Source organism: Nelumbo lutea, chromosome 1, assembly GCF_056320005.1.
Source record: "Nelumbo lutea isolate HS-2025 chromosome 1, American lotus-T2T, whole genome shotgun sequence".
Classification (NCBI taxonomy): Eukaryota; Viridiplantae; Streptophyta; class Magnoliopsida; order Proteales; family Nelumbonaceae; genus Nelumbo; species Nelumbo lutea.
In genome coordinates this window covers 186,778,958-186,798,543 of record NC_142684.1, presented here as the reverse complement: position 1 = coordinate 186,798,543, position 19,586 = coordinate 186,778,958, and the positions used below count along the sequence as shown (strand labels likewise).

The 19,586-nt window shown below is 39.0% G+C and overlaps 1 long non-coding RNA gene across 2 annotated transcripts; it reads left to right on the top strand.

Annotated features, from left to right (window-relative positions):
- The first annotated feature begins 279 nt into the window (after positions 1-279).
- LOC148879859 (uncharacterized) lies at positions 280-19,058 on the top strand. 2 transcript variants are annotated; one of them, XR_016104362.1, is made up of 4 exons: positions 280-493; positions 17,847-17,942; positions 18,101-18,266; positions 18,340-18,893. It is a non-coding gene; the product is annotated as an uncharacterized LOC148879859 (long non-coding RNA). The 2 variants fall into 2 exon arrangements; XR_016104361.1 differs by having other exon boundaries at positions 18,101-19,058.
- The last annotated feature ends 528 nt before the right edge of the window (positions 19,059-19,586 follow it).

Here is a 19,586-nt window from a genome sequence, read left to right as displayed (position 1 = left end):
TATTATATTCAAGGATCATGAGAAATCATCAAACTAGTTGCATGGATACAAGTGGTTTTTGGCTAGACCCTGAGGCTGCCAACTTCTTGGTTGATGGGCTGGCGAAACTGGTTGCAACCAGAAGTCTTTATTGGTCTGGTTGCTGAAGAAGAGGAATTGTAATGAGGTATGGCTACGACTAGCAAAGGCTAGCAGTTAAAACGGGTGCTGGCACACTCGTTGCATTTCATACTTTCTAAAATCTTAGTAAAATCTATCTATAGATAACTTGTGAAATCATTTAGTCAATTATGTTCCTTGACTTTTTTTGCAGGTACACCACATTCCTTTGTTGTATTTCAAGTGGAATCTGCTTGTTCCTTGACTTATTTTGTAGTTGCACCACATTTCCTTGTATTTCAAGTAGAATCTGCTTGGAGTTGCCATGAAGATGACAATGTTTGCAAGGGAAAAGCTGATCCATTTGCCCTTTTGTTTCTTTCCCATTGAGATGGTATGCTGCCTAACTGCTTTGATATTGATAAGAAGGTATTTATGCTTGCTATTGTTTTTAGATAATCTCTCCATTGAAATTGGAGCATAATGTGGTACATGGAATTATGAATAACTTAGTGGAAAGTTTGGAATCCAGTTCTTTCAGCCTACCAAGTTTTTCTTTTTGTATTTGATATTTGTTTTGATGAATAACTGAAAACGAATACATTGGTGATGGAAAAGTAGAAACCTCATTTCAAATGAAGTGGAAATGAGAATCAATACAAAGAGAAACAACACAGGCCGAGGCTGCCCCATCAAACTACCAATACAAATATACTTTGTTAAAAATCAACCCAGCGTCACCCAAATAATAACATCTTCTGTGGTCCCAACTCTTGTCAATCCAAAGGTTATTGATATAGGGCTCCACTTCAACTAGCAGTTTGTGTTGGTTCCCCCAAAACTTTGCTTCTCTAATGTCTATCAAATATCATGGAGCCGAAGGTCCTAAGATAGTTGGAGAATGCCATAAAACCACCATTTAGTAGTCACCTTCTCCTATCAAATTTGAAAGGTTGAATTGTTGAAAGAGGAATCCAATCTTAAGACCTTGAAGGAGATTTAAGTTGCTAACATCTCAGCCTTCAAGGAATTGTGTGCTCCAACCATTGTTTTAAAAGCGCAAGGGCCAATTTGCACCTGAGGTGCAAGGCGCAAGGCGAGGTGTGCGCCTTTTTAAGAAAGGTGCAAAATTACAAAAAAAGCTAACAAATAAAAAGTCAGAAAATTCCATAAAAATGTAAAAAAAAAAAGCACAAAAATTCAAAAAATATTAAACATGGTCTATACTACCTATAAAAGAGCGAATGCCCTTTTTTTCTGTAATTTTCATTGGACATTTTCTATCCCTTTTATCTAAGCATATAGTGGACACAAAGAGGGCATATATGTCCTTTACTCTCACTTCAGAAACTACCCACGTATAACCGTTTAGAAATTGCTCACTTATAATTGTTTAGAAACTAACACATGCAAATGCACTATACATGTTTACTAGTGTTAATAAAAAGTATAAACTTAACTTTTAAAATAAATGTTTTAAGAAAACTATTATCTAAAATTAAAATACATAAACATAACATGTAAAGCGTACTCAAATGAAAATTCAAAAATAAAAGCAAACATATAAAGCATTTTCAAGCATGTAAAACCCATAATCTCTTTTTTTCCTTAATTGCATTGCTTAAAGTATATGATATAAAACATATTGCATTCTTGATTCTATGAGTTGCCTTTGTACCCCCTATTTGCTAATGTTGTTCATTCATTCGTTGCAATAAAATATCTTCTTAAAAGGCAATGAAAGTTATAAAATCATTATTTTTATGTGAGAAATAAGAATTTCAGATCCTAACAAACTTGTTTGGGCTTGCCTTGAGGGGCATTGCCAGGGGTTTGGGGGCGGAGCCCCCGACCCAACCGTTAGACTCAAAAAACAGCAAAAAGCGCAAAATTTTGAAAAGGCGCACGCCTGGGCTGTGGCGCAAGGCGCATCATGCGTATGCCTAGGTGCACCAGGCATGCGCCTTTTGAAAGGGGTGCACCTAGGACCTGGCGAGGTGCATACCCCAAAATGCGCCTCGCCTGTGCGCCTAAGAGCGCCTCAGGCACGCCTTTTAAATCACTGGCTCCAACCACAGGTTTGAGAAATTGTGAATTAGTGTTTTAAAAGGCATGGGAGGCGTACGAGGTGTGCCTCCAGGTGAGGTGCCCCCAAGGCGCCCTGAGGCGTATGCCAGAGGCATTGACACCGTACGCCTCATGTTTTATTCATGTGGCATGCTAGAGGCGTATGCCTCGCCTCATGCACACCTCATGTAAAAAGACAGAAAAAAAAGAAAAAGGAATGAAAAAAAGGAAAAAAAAAAGTAGAAGGAAGGGAAAGGAAAAGAAGGGGAAAGGGGAAGAAAAAGAAAGAAAGAGAAGAGCCCCCCTTTCAACTAGTGCTATGCATCTTCACTTTTCTTTTATATGAAAGTTTTTTTATTAAAAAATAAAGAAAAATGAGATTTTTCTTCCTCTTCTTCCTCTTCATCCCCCTCCTCTCAAGGAGGCTTATGCCTCCTTGTGTTTGGGAGGCTTACGCCTCTTACGTTCTGAACTACGAAGCCTCATGCCTCTAGGTAGTGGAATGCCACGCGTCACATCTCCGCATTTTAAAACATTGCTGTGAATAGTCCATTGTCATCTATTTTCGCCCCTCTTGAGTTTCCGAGACTGAGTGTTGATGTTTAATTAATACCTTCTTCTGGGGCTATCAAGAATTGGATTGTTTGTAGCCTTTGTGAAGGGGCAATAGTGGACTATCTTCGAATTTCTGAATAAAGAGCTCATGGTTTATCCTTTAGATTCACTTTGGTTAAATCCAATGACCCACCTTTATCTTAATCAAATGCATCAGATCCCCCAAATCTATTTCTTGCTTCAAAGAATCTAGCATTTATTCATTTCAAATAATAAAAAAAACAAAAAAAACTGCAGCTGTTGTGCAATACTAAGAATCTTCTCTTGTTTAGTCTGAACTTGAATAACATAGGATTAAAATAATTCTACCACCGAGTTTTTAATATTGCCAAATTTGTCATAAAGGTTTAAGAAGTGATTCCATACTTTTAACAAAGGCGCAAGAGAGGAATGGGTGATTAGCAACTTCCTTGCTCCTGAAAGGCTGGAACAGTGCAACATGAGTACTATGTATGAGATCTTGGCTAAGGTGCTCTTAATGAGGATACGAAGGTTCTACCTATCATGACCACCCAATTCCAAGCGGCCCTTTATTCAGGGAACACAGATCATTGACCATATTCTAATTTCAAATGAATGTGTTGAATACAAGAGAAGAAAAATGTGGGATTGGTTTATAAGCTGGGTTTAGAGGGATTGGTTTATAAGCTGGGTTTAGAGAAGGCCATAGTTGTCAAGGTGATGCCTAGGCGACTAAGCACTTTTTATTTCTCGCCTCACCTAAACGCCAATCAATTCTATATCTATCTTTACACTCTTACAATAGTTTTATATTTTTATGTTTGGATCACATAATATTAACATAGGCAATGATACACCGTAACATTCATTTTATTACTTCATAAATCAACATGCATTTCTTAGTTTCTTTTTATATTAGGGTTTGAATTATACAAGACCACTTTACCAAAAAGCGATAATAACTGAAGTTCGTTTAAGTCAAAAGATTTCGAAGTCTTAGAAGAGTGAAGACTTAAACCAACATGCATTTGTGAGTTTCTTCTTCTTTCAGGAGAGATACAGGATCAGATCAGCACCTTCTTTTTTTGGGATAAGAAATAACCCTCTCTCCTTAAATTTTTGATTCTTTTCCTTTCTTTTTTGGAACGAAAACAGGGGCTCCACTCCTCCTTCTGTTCTTCTTTTGATTTTTCCCTTTTGTTTTTTGAAACTGTCATCATTTTCAACTTTTTTTCTTGCATTTTTTAGGCTGCATTTGGCATTCCTTATACTAGGGACTATCTTTTTTCTTTTTTTCTTTTTTTTTTTTGAGAAAATTTAACCAGAATTCATTAAGAAAAAAAAGAGGGGGAACATGGGGAGATATACAAAGCGGGGGAAGAACCCCTACAAGTTTCAAAGGAGGAAGCTTGTCGCTATACAAATGCTCTGCAGTATGATTGTGTTCCCTAGGAATCCAAACTAAGTTAACATTCAAACAGTCCAAAGAATCCCAAGCTTCGGTTAGATAATGATTCAATCTCCAAGGACCCCCCTCTGTGTCTCTTAACCATTTTATCGTATTTGCTGAATCACCTGCAATGATCAAGTTCTGAATTCCCAAATTTTTTATTATCCTGAATCACCTGCAAAGGTAAGTAATACCTGAGATTAATTTCTCCAAGGTTCTGCTTTTATTGTCGAAGAGGTGATTGTTTCTTTCATCCCAAACACCCCACAACACTGCATGTAGCACTGCTTGTCAAAAGATTTTACCCCTTTTACTTGTTCTTGTTCCTTGCCATTGATTCAATGTGTCCATAATGTGTTTTGGAAAATCCCAACTATAACCTGCCATTTTCAAGAAGTGGGACCATATCCTTTGGGTGAAACTGCAATGAAGGATGTGATCTGTAGATTCCCCCTCGCTGAGGCATAGAATACAAACATGAGGAGATATGAAGTGTCTTCCCAAAAGTTTTTTCTGTAGGAGGTTACAAGTATTAATTTTTTGGAGACAAGCTTCCCAAACAAATAAGCAAATTCTTGAAGGGATGTGGCTACACCAGATTTTCTTACAAGGAAAAGAGGAATGCTGTTCATCAGCGATCAAAGCCCTGAACATAGACTTAGAAGAGAATTCGCCATTTGGGTGTAGCGTCCAGATTCGGGTGTCAGAATAAGAGGGGGATATGTAGGCTTTTTTGAGGGTCTGAATTAGGGTTATTAAATAAAAAAATCTGAGTCCCTTGGGGGTCTTCTGAAGTGAAGGTTTAAGGAATTCTCGGCAGTTTGGTTTGGAAGGCAGGAAGAAATAGTGGCTTCTCGGTCGAGGGTAAGGTTAAAAAGCCTGGGGAAAGAGGCTTCCAAGGTGGATTCTCCCCACCAAAGATCTTTTCAGAATTTAATTTTAGAACCATTTCCCACTTTATACCTTATAAACGGAAAGAAAGAAGTAGGAATGGAATAGATACCTTTCCAAGGATATGTGGACTTTATCCTGTTCAAATGGAGATTGCAATCCTACCCGTTTGCATTTCGTCCGTATTTGCTTGAGGTGACAGCTGTCCAAAGAGCATTGGGTTCTTTCGGAAATCTCTAGAGCCATTTGCCTGAGAGAAGAATTTTTCTCTTTAAGCGACCAATACCCAAACCGCCTTCCTCTTTAGGTCTTTATACTTGTTTCCAGTTGACTAAATGGCTTCTCTTATCCACACCACCTTCCCAAAGAAAGTTCCTTTGAAGCTTCTCAATCTGATTTCTGACTTTGGTCAGAATCTGGAAGACTGAAAGAAAGTAGACTGGAAAATTTGATAAGGAGGCCTTAGAGAGAGTAAGTCTACCCCCTTTTGAGAGAGAGCACTTTTTCCAAGTCGGTAGTTTCTTCTCACATTTCTCTACCACTGGTCTCCAGAAGTTGAGGGGTTTTGGATTCCCTCCAAGAGGCATCCCAAGTTAGGTAATGGGGAGGTTCTCCTCTTTGCACCCCAACAAAGATTTGAAATTTTCTAAAAGTTCCACTTCCACTGAATTAAGAGGTACAATACTACTTTTGCAAAAATTAACCTTCAAACCAGTGATAAGCTCAAAACATTCGATTACCATTTTAGTGTTTGTGATGTTGGTTGTCGAGGCATCCAAGAACAAGATTACGCCATCGGATGTGAATCTTTTCCCTACCCACTTCAAATCCTTTCACCAAGTTGAGAAGAATGGACTTGTCAAAAAGATAGTTAAATATATCCATCACCAAAGTGAAGAATAAGGGGGAAACAGGGCAACCTTGTCTTAGACCCCTACTAGCTTTGAAATAACCTTTTGCTTCACCATTTATCAATACTGAAAACCAAGGAGAACCAATACAGCCTTTAATCCACCTGATCCATTTTCTACCAAATCCTCTTAGCCTTGAGCAATCAAGAATACAGTCCCAATCCACTTTGTCGTACGCCTTCTCTAGATCAAGTTTCACAAGGACCCTCGGGATCCTAGATGATTTTCTGTCTTCCACACACTCATTTGCAGTAAGAATGTTGTCCACAAATTGTCTTCCTTTTACAAAAGCGAACTGATTTGAGGAAATTAGATCTTCAAGGAGTTCTTTAAGTCTGTTGGTTAGTACCTTTGCCAAAATTTTATAGATGCTCCCAATGAGACTTATAAGCCTAAAATCTTTAACTTCGAAAACTCCCCCTTTCTTTGGGATGAGGCAAAGAAAGGTAGAGTTTAGACCTTTGTTAACAATGGCTGAGGAGTGGAAATCCCTGAAAAAAATCATGAGAACTGACTTTACAATTTCCTAACACTTTTGGAAGAAAAGAATAGGGAAGCCGTCCGGCCCTGGAGCCCTATCTCTGTCCATGCTGAAAATAGTCTTTTTAACTTCTTCCTCTTCAAAGCTTCTTTTCAACCATTCCCTCTTTTCAGCTGATAGGGTAGTGCCTTCCCAATTGTTTAATGTAAACTGGTTTTCACTATCCTTTGAGTAGAGGATTTTAAAGAAGGAAAGGAAAGCTTCCGAAATTTCCTCAGGATTCTCTACTTCCCTCTGATTCAAATTGAACTTAGAGATAAAGTTCTTCCTACTCCTTCCCAAGGCACAAGTGTGAAAAAATCTGGAGTTGTTGTCTCCTTTCAACCATCTCATTTTTGATCTTTGTCTCCAATAAAATTCTTCCCTTCTAACTAGCTGTTCCCATTCCTTTCTTAATTCTGCTCTTCTATTTCTGTTTAAGGCATTAAGGGTCCCATTTTGCTCTCTACTATCCAAATCCTCTAATTCCGAAATGATTATTTTCTTCTCTTCTTCAACAGCTTTAAATTCTTTTCTCCCCCAAGCTTCAAGTTTTTTCTTCAAAACTTTTAATTTCTGTAGAAGCCTGAAACCAGCCCACCCCTCTACTTTGCAGTCTTCCCACCATATTGCAACCTTTTTACTGAAATCCTTGTGGTGTAGCCAGAATTTTTCCAATCTGAATGGGTCTTTCGTTTGATGATTCTTTCAGTGTTCAGCAATATGGGCCAGTGGTCTGAAGTACATCTTGGGCGAAGTTCTTGACACAGGTTGGGGAATCTCTCCAACCAATCCTGAGACAGCAGAAATCTATCAAGTCTGCAGCTTATGGCATTTTCTTGCATGTTTGACCAGGTGAATAGTCCATTGGTAAGGGGGAGATCACACATTGTGTCTGTCAATAAAGTTAGAGAAATTTCTCATACTTCTTGTTGGGATTCTTCCATTGGAATGTTCTGAACTGAACCTAGTGACATTGAAGTCACCAACTAAACACCACAGTATGTCCTCATACAGGGACTCCAGCTCGACCCAAAACTTCACTCTATCAGAGGGAGAATTGGGATCATACACTCCAGTGAGAATCCAGCTGAATCCATCTTTGATATTTGTGAACAGAACCGAGATTGAGAATTCACCTTTGTCAATCTCCAAACCTGAAATTTCATCTTCCTTCCATGCTAGGATGATACCTCCAGCAGATCCCTTTGCTAGAACAGCAGTCCATTTTCTACCCCGTATTCCCCATATGGCTTTCATAACTTTTCTGTCTATGACTTCGTTTTTTGATTTCTGAAGAACAGTCATGTCTGGGTTTTCTCTCTTCAATGTTTCTTTCACTAAGCTTCTTTTGAGCTACCTCCCAAACCCCTGACATTCCAGCTTAACACCTTCATTGAGTCACTTTAACAGAATTTCCCTTGTTCATCCTACTTCCCTTTGAGATGCAATCCATTAGTCCCCACTAAAGCCTTTTTAGTTCTTTTTTAGGACCTTTTTTTTTTCTGTTCTTCTCCTGAACCTTTCTAGATTTGGTCTCCTCTTTTTCAAAATCTCTCCTTTTCATCTTCTTTGTCTTTTCTTTCTATTCCCAAAGTTTTGGCTATGATGTCAATTCCCAAATTCTCCGTCGCCTTCTTGCCAATGCTTAATGGAGCAGCTGTTTGAGGTGGAGTTATCTGCACTAGGAGGGATGGCAACTCATTTGAACCTGAAAGAATGGAAGGGGAGAAAAGACGGTGAGACGCAGAAACTGAGCAAGAAAAAGGAGTTGAAGAGTAGACATATCCGGATGGGGAGCAGGGAATCTCCCTAAATGTAGTTTATGGTTTTGTCAGGAATTGAGGTTGACGAATCTCTCCCTTGTCTACGAACAGGGGCGTCTGATTCTGAAGACATTTCGTAGCCTGGATCAATCAACTGGGTCTGCTCGAGAATCTCCACACAAACCCAACTCCCTTTATCTGCGAATAGGTCTTTTGCTCTTTCAAGAGCTAACTCACGAGGGTCTGGTTCTGCTTCAATAGCATACGAGCTGAGATCATCCTCTGCGTCTTCTTCTTCACTGGCGGATGGCAGGCCAGGGCTCATGGACGGAGTTGGAGCCTTGAAGACTTTTCCAAGATGCCGGCCCGAGTTGGGGGGAGTTTTGGGAACCGCCTGACTGAAGGAGGGGGTTGCTGGTGGGCTTGAGGTGCTTGGTGGGCCGGGAGTCTTAAGTGGGCCTTGGGTTTGAGAGGAGCAGCCCAAGATTTCAAACCGGTTGAGTGTTGGTTCAAAGTTAGAAAACTAGGAATTGGGGGGGGGGGCTTTTGAAATTTGAGTAACTTTATGAAGGGGTTGCGATTGTCCGTCTACCTTGCGGCTTTTGAACTCTTCGAGGTCTTTAGACTTGAGGAGGGGAGGATGCTCCTGCGTAGTTGCTCGAGAAACCACCGTCGACTTTTCACCTTCCCTGTAAAAGCCTCTATTACGACCAGATCTCAAAGCATCAAAGGTAGATGTGCCACGTAGAGGTGAGTCGTATGCGCGAGTTGGCTTAGAGGGACCGGAAGGTGACTCGTTCGTCTTCTCCACCTCCACTGAGATGTAGAACCACACATTTCTATCCAGAACTGGGATTGATCGAGGGATGGCATGAATACCACGATTTTTCACTTTGATTCTGGCAAAGCTTATCTCATTAAGGTTCAAGAATTTGGGATCTATTTCTTCAAGGCCTCTGTAGAGGTCTCCTATTAGAGAAGAGTTTTCCTTCGTCCAGAGGTGAAATGGTAGCCCTCTTACCTGTAGCCAACCATTGAATCTCAACTTATTAGGGATTGGGTTTATCTTTTGCCACCAACATTCAATTTGAACCTAGTCACCAAAGACGAAAAGTGATTTAAGCTTGGTCGAGGAAATGACCAGGTCTTCCGAAGGGGCAAAGCCCACTGTTTTATTTTGTTCAAAAGGTTGCGGTTTCAACAGAGATTTTGAATGCAAATTTGTAGACAATCCTGCTTCAACTTCTTCCCAATTTAACGGAAGTGTTTTCATACAAACGAAAGCCAATTTCCAGTTTCTGATGGCTTTTCATGATGTGCAATGGATAGAAACGTAGACCCACTAGATTTTATGATTCTACTTTTAACTTCAAGCGAGGGAAAGGTTTCTTGTGTGAGATTGACATGGCGGGGTTTCACTCTAAGCGGACAAGCCCAGTTCAAAAACTGGATGAAAGAGTTCCAACCATCGGAAGCTTGTTCTTCTGGGATGCAAATGTGTCTTACCTTGTTTGATTTTTCCCATCTGCTCAGACGGATGAATCTATCCCAGGTATTTGCTTTAAGTTGTATACATAGGATTCTTCCCTTATGCTCTCTTTTGGCCTGCTGTGTGTCTTTGTTCATTTTCCAAAGCTTCCTTGATGTAGGTTCTAGTCTAGAGAAGATCCTTTCGAGACAGGATTATCTGTGTCCAAGCTCCCTTGCCCCTTTCCGTTAGTGCGAAATCATCTTTTTGGGAGAGGCTTCATTTGATTTCAAAGGATTTTGATCCAACTGCCACAAATCTCCTTTCCATGCTGCTACACCGTTAACTATTAGTTCTTCCTTGCGACACCAAGTGAAACTAATCTGACTACATGATGTTTCTACAAATAACCACTTGTCATAATGCTTAATTTTGATGGTTTGATGCAGCGATTTAAAAAGCGTGCCTAGGTGCACAGGCGAGGCGCATCGCCCAGGTCCTAGGCGCAGCTCATTCAAAAGGCACACACTTGAGTGGCTCGTAGAATTAGAATGTAATATGTCACATTAGCTACTTGATGCAATTGAGAAAAAAGAGATTGTGGGTTTTATATGCTTGAAAATGTTTTATATGTTTGATTTCATTTTTAAATTCTCATTTGAATATGTTTTACATATTATGTTTATGTATTTTAATTTTAGATGATAGGTTTTTTAAGACGTTTATTTAAAACTTAAGTTTATATTTTTATTAATATTATGTTTTATAATTTTTTTTTGAGTTTTTCGCATTTTATTGATTTTTTGCATTTTTTTTAATTGTGCGCCTTGCCTCAAAAAGGCGCTCGCCTCGCCTTGTGCCTCAGCTGCAAAATGGCCCTTTAAAACACTGGTTCGATGGTAGCAATATGTGAAACCTGTAACCTTCAGGAGTGGGAGTCATATCCCAAGAGTTTTGCTTCCAAGTTCTTGAAATGAAATTGCAACAGATGAAGTAGTGATTAATTGTCCCACTACTGGCTTTGCACGGGATACTTGTGTTTGGAATAACATCCAAGTTCTGAACCAGGTTTGACTAGCCACTTGAACTGAGAAAACTGGGAAGTCCTTGCATATTGGTTCAAGTTTCATCCTGAGCTAATCTTTCCTAGACATCTTTTGGCAAGACATATCCAGGAGGGAGCACTCCTATGGATGAGTTTTTCTTCCATCCAAGATATGACTTCAGAAGCATCATGGATTTCCACATGTTTCATGCTAAGGACTATCTCCATTTTAAACAATGAGTTTTTAACCGCAAAAAGGAGATACTATGGACTATTTCCTTTTTGCAGTTAAAAACTCATTGTTTATAGGGGCATTTTAACTGCAAAAAGGAGACAAGTCCTTAAAATAAGGAATGTCAAATGCAGCCTTAAAACAAAAACAGGGGCTTCCATATTTTTTAGCATTTTTTCTTTCTCTTTTCTGAGACTAAAAAGGGGGCTCTTATCCTTATTTGTTATTTTTCTTCTGTTTCTATGGCAAAAACAGAACAGACCCTTCTTTTACTAGGTGATGGTTATTTCTAAGACTTATCCTTGAAACAGTTTGAGACACAAGCCTTGAAACACTAGGAAAAGCAAGTTTACCTTTGAGACACTAGGCGACACCTAGGCGACTAGGTGACTAAGTGCTCCCTTGTCACCTTGGCACCTTGAAAACTATGAAGAAAACATATGATATGGTGGATTTGTCCTTTTTGGTGGAGGTAATGATAGTGGATTTGGATAAAGATGGTGCAAGTGGGTTATGGGTTGTTTATCCTTTTGCCACTATATTTTGGTGAATGGTGTTGTTGGAGACTTCTTTCCAGTAAAAAGAGGTTTAAGGCAAGGGGATCCTTTGTCTCTCTTTTTTTCTCTTATGGTTGATATCTTTAGTAGATTGATAGTGTTGGCAGATAGGGGGAACTTTATCAATGTGGAGAATAGGATGGTAAGAAGTGGTGGTAACACATTTGCAATTTGCAAATGATATAATTCTCTTTTGTGAGGGTGGAAGAGAGGAGATAGAAATCTTTAGGGTGTGATTCAACAGTTTGAGAGGATGCCAAAGTTAAAGGTCAATTGGAGCAAGAGCTCTATGGAGGGAGTTGATATGATGGAATAGGAAGTTAGCAGGTTAGCCACCATGTTAGGATGTGAGGTGAGTATTTGGCCTATGACCTATCTAAGGTTACCACTAGACGGAATCCCGAGTGAAGGTTCTGGCAACCTATTTTAAAGAGATTTACCAAGAAAGTTGCCCTGTGGAAAAGGAATTATATCTCACTAGAAGGAAGAATTACATTGACTAAATCCATAGTGGTCAACTTACCAATGTATTTTTGTTCACCTTTCATATCCCTAGGAAATTTGCATAGGAAATGGAGAAAATTATGTGGGAGTTATTGTCTGACCATGAGACACTTAGAAAAACCACCAAGTGAAATGAGGGATGGGTGACTAGAGTAAGGAAAAGGAAGACCTTGAGATTGGGAATATAGAAAAGTGGAACATTCCACTGTTGGAGAAGTGGTTATGAAGGTCTTTGGAGCAAGACATGTTGTAACAAAGCTACTATTAAAAGCATTCATGGGTCAATGGCTAATTGTTGTGAACGCGTTCATCGGGAAGAAGTACCACCGCTGGCAGCAGCAGTGACGTGGTGTCCTCATCAGATTATCTAGCTAGTCACAGCTTATCTTATCTTATCTGTTTCTTGTCTTATCTATAAGGATTAGTAGAGGATTAGTATCTTATCTAGGAGTCTGATATATCTTATCTAGGAGTCTGATTTATCTTAGGGAGTCTTTTCCTAAGTTAGGAGTCTTATCTATCTTATCTGTAGCAGTCGAGCTTAACAAGGAGTCTTCCTATGAGGAGGACTCTCACCTCTTGTACTCTCCTATTTAAGGAGCTGAGATTATGGAATAAATCATCAAATTTCCAGTCAAGAAAGAGAGCAAAAGGAGAGTTCGGTGATCTCTTGGACAAATCACCCTTTAGGATGCCAAGATAGGTTCGGCTAGGAAGGGGAGGAACAAGGGAAAACAGGAGCTTTTCCCCGTGGACCGACCCGTGACGCGATCCTATTTCCGGGCCCATAACACTAATGGCTTGGATGCTAACTTGGCTTCTATGGCTATTTTCACATAACCTTAAAAAGCAATTCCTGGCATACTTCCTCTCTCTCTCTCTCTCTCTCTCTCTTTAAGAAAAGGTAAAGTATAATTGTATTAATCTATGGTCCTTTGTACAAAGAGGAACTGTACAAAACATAAGCAAAAGGACCTAAAAAAAAGGCTACCTTCAAAAAATTAGTCAGATGTATCTTCTTTAAAACCTGTATGTATAGACAACCAGCTCCTAAGCAGCTCCATATTTCCTCTCTTCCTCAGTCATATTAGGTGTGGTGCTTGTAATGGCAATGAAGTGTTGTTCTGGGAAGACATTTGGATGGGGGATACTTGTCTTAAAGATTGTTAACTTCTATTCCCTTTCCCAATTATAAATGGAGATCTCATTATATGCTGTCTTCCAATGGGGAGAACTGGGATTTGAGTTTTAGAAGAGACCCAAGGGAAGGGGAGCTTACCCCCATGGTTGACCTTTTGTCTTTGTTTAGTAGTGTCTTCCTAGATGTCTCTTATTTGGACCATAGATTGTGGTCTCCTCCCTGGAGGATGTTCTCTTGTACTTCCTTCTGTAACAATCTTATTCAGTCTCAAAGCCTTAGCCTGTCCTTTACAGCAAAAGAAGTTTGGGGCAAACCACCTAAAATTAGGGCTTTAATGCTGGGAAGTAGCTGTAAATAATAAATAGCATCAATACTCATGATATGCTCCAAAGGAGAAGGCCTAATTGGTGCTTTTCCCTACATATTTGTATCTAGTATTTGGAAAGGTTCTCCTCTCTTTGCTTGCAGCAGGTGGTCACCTCCACAAGACCTAGCATGCCTCTTTGAATCTGATTTTCTAAGACAGCCAAAGAAAAGTGGAAGAATTATGGGGAAATCCAGTAGAACAACTGTGATTTGGGTAACTTGGGAAGAAGGGAATAATAGAATATTCCAGGAGAAGATGCAGACTAGGGAGGCAATCATTGAAAAATATATCTGTGAATGGAGTTCATTGGGTGAAGACATTGGAGGTTTTAAGGAAATATTTAGTGATGACATCATAAGGGGATGGATAGAGGTTGCAGCCTCTACCACAAGGAGGCCCATATAATACACAAGGATTGAACCCCACTAGTCTATACTCTAGTTGCAACTTCAGACCTTGAATAGGAGCATTATTCGGGCATCAAGAAGACAGAATTGTGGTTTTATATTCTGGTCCATTTGGCAATGGAGGCAAAAATACTAGCATTATTGCAAGGGTTGAGGCTTGCAAAACAGGTAGGGCTTAGGGAATTTGAGGTGGAAGGTGATTATAAGCTAGTGGTGAATTGGATGATAGCTGATAGTTTGGGCGTTCGGAATCATCAAATAGCAATATGAGGCATCCAGCAAAATAAATGGGAGTCAGATTTAGATGGACTAAAGGAACAGCTAATAGTTTGGCTAATATACTTGCCAAATAAATCTATCAAAAAGAAAGATATACTTGCCAAGGGGTGGAATTCCCCTGGTGTGTTTGGCTAATATACGGACATATTGTTTGATAGAAGTTCTTCTAAGAAACTTCTTTTTTGTGATCAATAACTTAACCTTTTATTAATATAAAGGAGGGTACAATACATTAAATACAGTCAGACTGTGAGAGATGAAACCTTTTATCTCTCCCCCTACAATCAGATACCTTACAGTTGTGCCCAGAAAAGTGAATCTCTTGCCACCCCTTGTTTAGCTAAGGCATCTGCTACAGAATTAGCAGATCTTTTAACCCGCCCAACCACTATTTCCATATCTCTGGATAGCCACCTTTTATTCTTCCTTTCATTGTTGAAAAGCCACAGTTCTGATCCCCCATCTTGCAACCAGCTAATCACCAGTTTGGAGTCTCCTTCCACAATTAGCTTTTGAATGTTCATTTGTTTTGCCTTTTGAATGCCTTCCACTACTGCTAACACTTCTGCTCTCAGGGAGTCTCCTTCTCTAACTGGCCCTGAGAACATAACAATGAAATTGCCCTCCTCATCTCTGAAAATACCTCCAGAACCTGAAGGTCCAGGGTTCCCCAAACTGCAACCATCAAAATTAAACTTCATAAAACCTCTGTTTGGAGGTGACTAAGTGTGATTTATATTTGTCTTGTGCGCTTTCTACTTCTAGAAAAACAGGTCAAATATCAACACATTTATACTTGAAAATAGAAAACCAATACCAGAAGTTTCTTAGAAGTAGAAACCAGTTGCTTTCTACTTCTAGAAAAACAAGTCAAATATCAACACACTTACACTCGAAAATAGAAAACCAATATGAGAAGTTTATATTTTCGAGTATAAATGTGTTGATATTTGACTTGTTTTTTTAGAAGTAGAAATCAAGTGGTTTCTGACTTTCTTCTTGTTTATTTCAAAGAGAGAGAGAGAGAGAGAGAGAGAGAGAGAGAGCATCGGATCTTGAGAGGAGGTGAAGATGGTGTCAGGCCATGATTGGTTCACGGCTTGGAATTTTATCAAGCAGATGTTTTCTAGGAAGGAAAGTCTTGGCGTCACCTTTATCACTTCAGTCCCCAAGAAGCATGATGCATCAGAGGTTAAGCATTATAGGCAAATTAACCTCGTTGGAAGCATGCTAAAATTATTGCCAAGTCCTTGCCATAAGGATGTTGGAAGTTTTAAACATAATCTATCCTTCACAAGGGGTGTCTGTAGAGTCCATACGCTGTGCATGAGACCCTATATCCGCACATCAGGAACATCTCTTTTACCAAATGTTGTAAATCAGCTAATGTGTGGCTGCAGTGACTTGTATATATGATGTTACCAGCGTTTTGTGGGCAGCAGATCTGTACTCGTGCTTGTATCCAAATGTCAAAATTCTTTTTTATAGGTTGTCAAATTTTTAAATGGTCCTTATTACAAATTAGTTGATTGATGACTCTAGAGTCAAGATTTAGTCGTTAAGTACTTGGAGTAAAGACCATAAAGGCCATTACCCAGTGATGGTCTCAACTATCTGGGTCCTTGGTAGGGGTACTCACGAGTAATTTTTTCATACCGAACTGATGCAACCGGTAATCGGTTCACCGGTTAACCATGGTTCAGTTTTTTGGTTATTTTATGCGCTTAAAATAAAAAAAAAATCTAAAACTGTCGGTGGTTGCTGCCGGTGCTGGACTGGTTAGTGCCGGTGGTGGTTGTCGGTTGTCGCCTAAAGTGAGAGCTTGAGAGGTGGCACCTGGCAGAGCCGCAGAGAAGATAGATGAGAGTGAGAAGAGAGATACAAAGATCAGAGATGGAGTTGGTGCTTGTTTTCCGGTGAGGCGGCGATTGGCGTCGCCGCTTGGTGCTGGTGGTTTAAGAGACAAGAGAGACTAAGAGACTGAGAAACAGAGAATTGAGAGGCTAAGAGAGTAAGAAATAGAGAACTGAGAGAAGGTATTATGTTTAAGAGACAAACAGAGAAAGTTGAAAAAGGTTTCGGTTTTCGAAGAGACTGTCAGACTGAGAGACAAGGAGATTGGCAGTGATGCAGTGTTTGGTTTTCATTTGAAATAAAATATAATATGTTTCAATTTCAATTGAAACATTTGAAAGGTTCGAAGAGAAAGGCTGAAAGTCTCAAACTGTCGAACTTTGGTTAAGCGAAACTGTCAGTTTTTTCTTAAAACACCGAACCGACCGGTTCGGTTAACCGATTTTTCAGTTCGATTTCAGTCGGTTCGGTTTTTTGTTTTTTTTTTTTTGCTCACCCCTAGCCCTTGGGAGGGCTAGCCGAGTTCCCATTACACTCACCAAATGACGGCCTCTAATCAAGAGTTTGGATGGAGTACTATGCAAAATTGATATGATATTGAGAAGGCGCATGTTCATGTAAGTTGCAACCATCTTAATTATATTCTTGGAAGGATGAACTTTGGATAAAATGACATTGTTGGTAACTGTATGGACAATATGACATTGCTGATGGATACAATGGATCGATACTTGTCATATCTCCAATTTTTTAAGGTTATACATGTTTAGCGCACTCAATATGACATCGTTGGTAACTGTATGGACACTTCTAGGGTAGGGACCTTATCACCTTATAGCATCAATACTTTTAAAATATGTAATGGTATCAATATTGTAAAAATCTCAAGGGTTTCGATCCTTTTTAAGATGTCTTACGATTTTTGTTTGAATCCTATGGTCTGATTCATGAATCTTACATTTATATGACTTGCAATTCTAATAAATTCAATTAAGAATTAATTATCTATTTTTTTTTGTTCCTATATGGTTTTCTGAAGGAAGATTTGTTCAGAGTCCTTACAGAAAATTATTTATTTAGTCAATGAAAACCAGATATTGAATTTACTTTCCATTGTTTGTAGGCTACAGAGACATTTTATGTGGATTATTGAACTTTTTAAGTCAAACATGATTATATTATTTTGAGCTTCTAATGTAGTGGTAAATTCTATTGTTCGAGGTTCATATATGGTAGATATGAACTAAAAATAAGATGAAACCATTATATATAATTTGTTAACAAGTTTGTGAAAAAGAGAAGAGTCTTATTAATTGAAAGAATGATTTACGATTTGACTTGATTCAACTTTTTCTATGATTTGTGATACAAGAATATTGATTGAAATTAGAAACCAATGATGTGTACGTGCTTTTTGGGATAATTGGTGAATAAGTTTATTAGTAGAGGTGAAATTTATTAATAATGTTTTACTTTTACCAATAAAGAATTAATAATAATATATTAGTGGTATTACTTCTAATGTATTGAAGTAGGGGTTAATTACTTAAGATGTACCCAATGGTTTCCGAAACTATACTTTGGATGGCCTCACTTGACACAAACAGGCCCTCCATTACTGGACCATTTTGTAACATATACATGTGAATTCATATGAATCTTATATTAAAATTCTAACTTTACCATGTATGTCTCGTGGCTTCGATGGACAGACGATGGCAACCTTTGCTAGCATTCAAATCTCAACGCTCCTCGGGACACCGGTATTTGATTGTGAACAAAGGTTCCCTCCAACCTTGAAAAAATAGGTATGGTAGGATGTAGATTCTCCTATTTCAATGCCATGATTTTCAAGGCGGGCCACACTGCATTTCTCGGCCATGATTTTGAAGACGGGCCACAATGCCATGATTTACTCTAATCTCGAAGCTTTTCTTGTCCATCTTACTTTGCTCTTTGTCTTCAGGTTTATTAGAACTAATAACGCTACTATCGGTTCCACATTCCACAACTCATAAGTAGGATTGAGTTGGTCACTGCTACCGAATGCTACAAGATGGTTTGGTTATGCACAGAAAAGATCGAAAGTCATTTGTTACAAGGTGAAGGGGATACAAGAATCTGGGGCATAGGTAGGGCTCATAATTTCATAATGGATATGCCACTGAACAGAATTTGACAATGGCAAGACGATTCATTTTGCAGGCCCTATATGTTGATGATGACTAACAGTTACGTCAGAGGCCAGGGGGCCAATACCCCTAGCCATCAGACTGGATAATTTATTTAGATGGTGCCAAGATTGACAAAACGACGACTACGCTTTCAGACAGCCTGGTTTGACAAAGAGGGGGTGGATCCGTATATCGGTGGAATGGGGTATGTGAAGCTGACCAAAATAGGGGAATGAGGCTTTGTTGTATATGAACCAATTGTGGAAGTTTGGTCTTAGCTTTATTAAATGGAATACTTGTATCTAGGGGTGTCAACTGGATTGGATTTGGTCCAATCTGACCCAGTCGAATGTGAGTCCATTACAAATGGATCAGGTCCAATCCAATCCAATGAATATTTTTGACTATTTTGGACTGGCCCAATTCAATGTTTGGACCGTCCAATCTATTCAAATTTGTTTTAATTTATATTGGTTTTAACCCAATTCTAGTCCATTTATACCTATATTCTTCTTGTGAAGACACTTGATGCATTGTATTACTAGAGTCCCTGCTTGTTGTACATAGCTTTGTTTGTTTCTTATTCTTTGTATTTCTATTTCAGCCCCTTTAAGGGTTCTTTGGTATTTTCTCATTTTTATCTTTTAGTCCTTCAATGGCTCTTCTGTAATTATTCATATTATTAGACATATGCGACTCTTTGGGGTGGGGGTCGAGTATTCAGATTAGACACCCCTGAAACTTTTGCCATTCTCTCTTGTTGAACTGTTAGGTTGACATGGTATTAGAGCAGGTCATGTCTAACAATTGTGGATTTGTTTTGTTTCCTGGAAGTTAGAATTTGAGGTTCGAACTCAGGTTAGTGTTTCTTTCGGCTGTTCTAATCAGCCGAAGGTGATAAGTTTTCTCTAGAAAAGACACCTAATAGGTTAGTGTTTGCTTGATTTCTTCAAATCAGCTGATTCAATCAGCCCAAGACTCCATAGTTGGTGTTGCCCTGGGCTTCTCTTAACTATTGGTTTTATCTGTTTGAAGATTGAGTCATTTTTTCTAGGGTTTTGATTCCACCTTATGTTTAGCAGTCCTGAAACATTCCTTTCTTGGACTGTTATCAATTTAAACCTCCTATAGTAAGATTTCTACAATATAATCACATTTTGTTTTGTGAGATTACTTCAACATTTGATTTGAACTATATCTGATTTTTATTGGGTGTTTATTCACCGACACTTCTAGTCTTTAGCATCGATTTCAGTATTACGAACTTTTTTGAAGTGT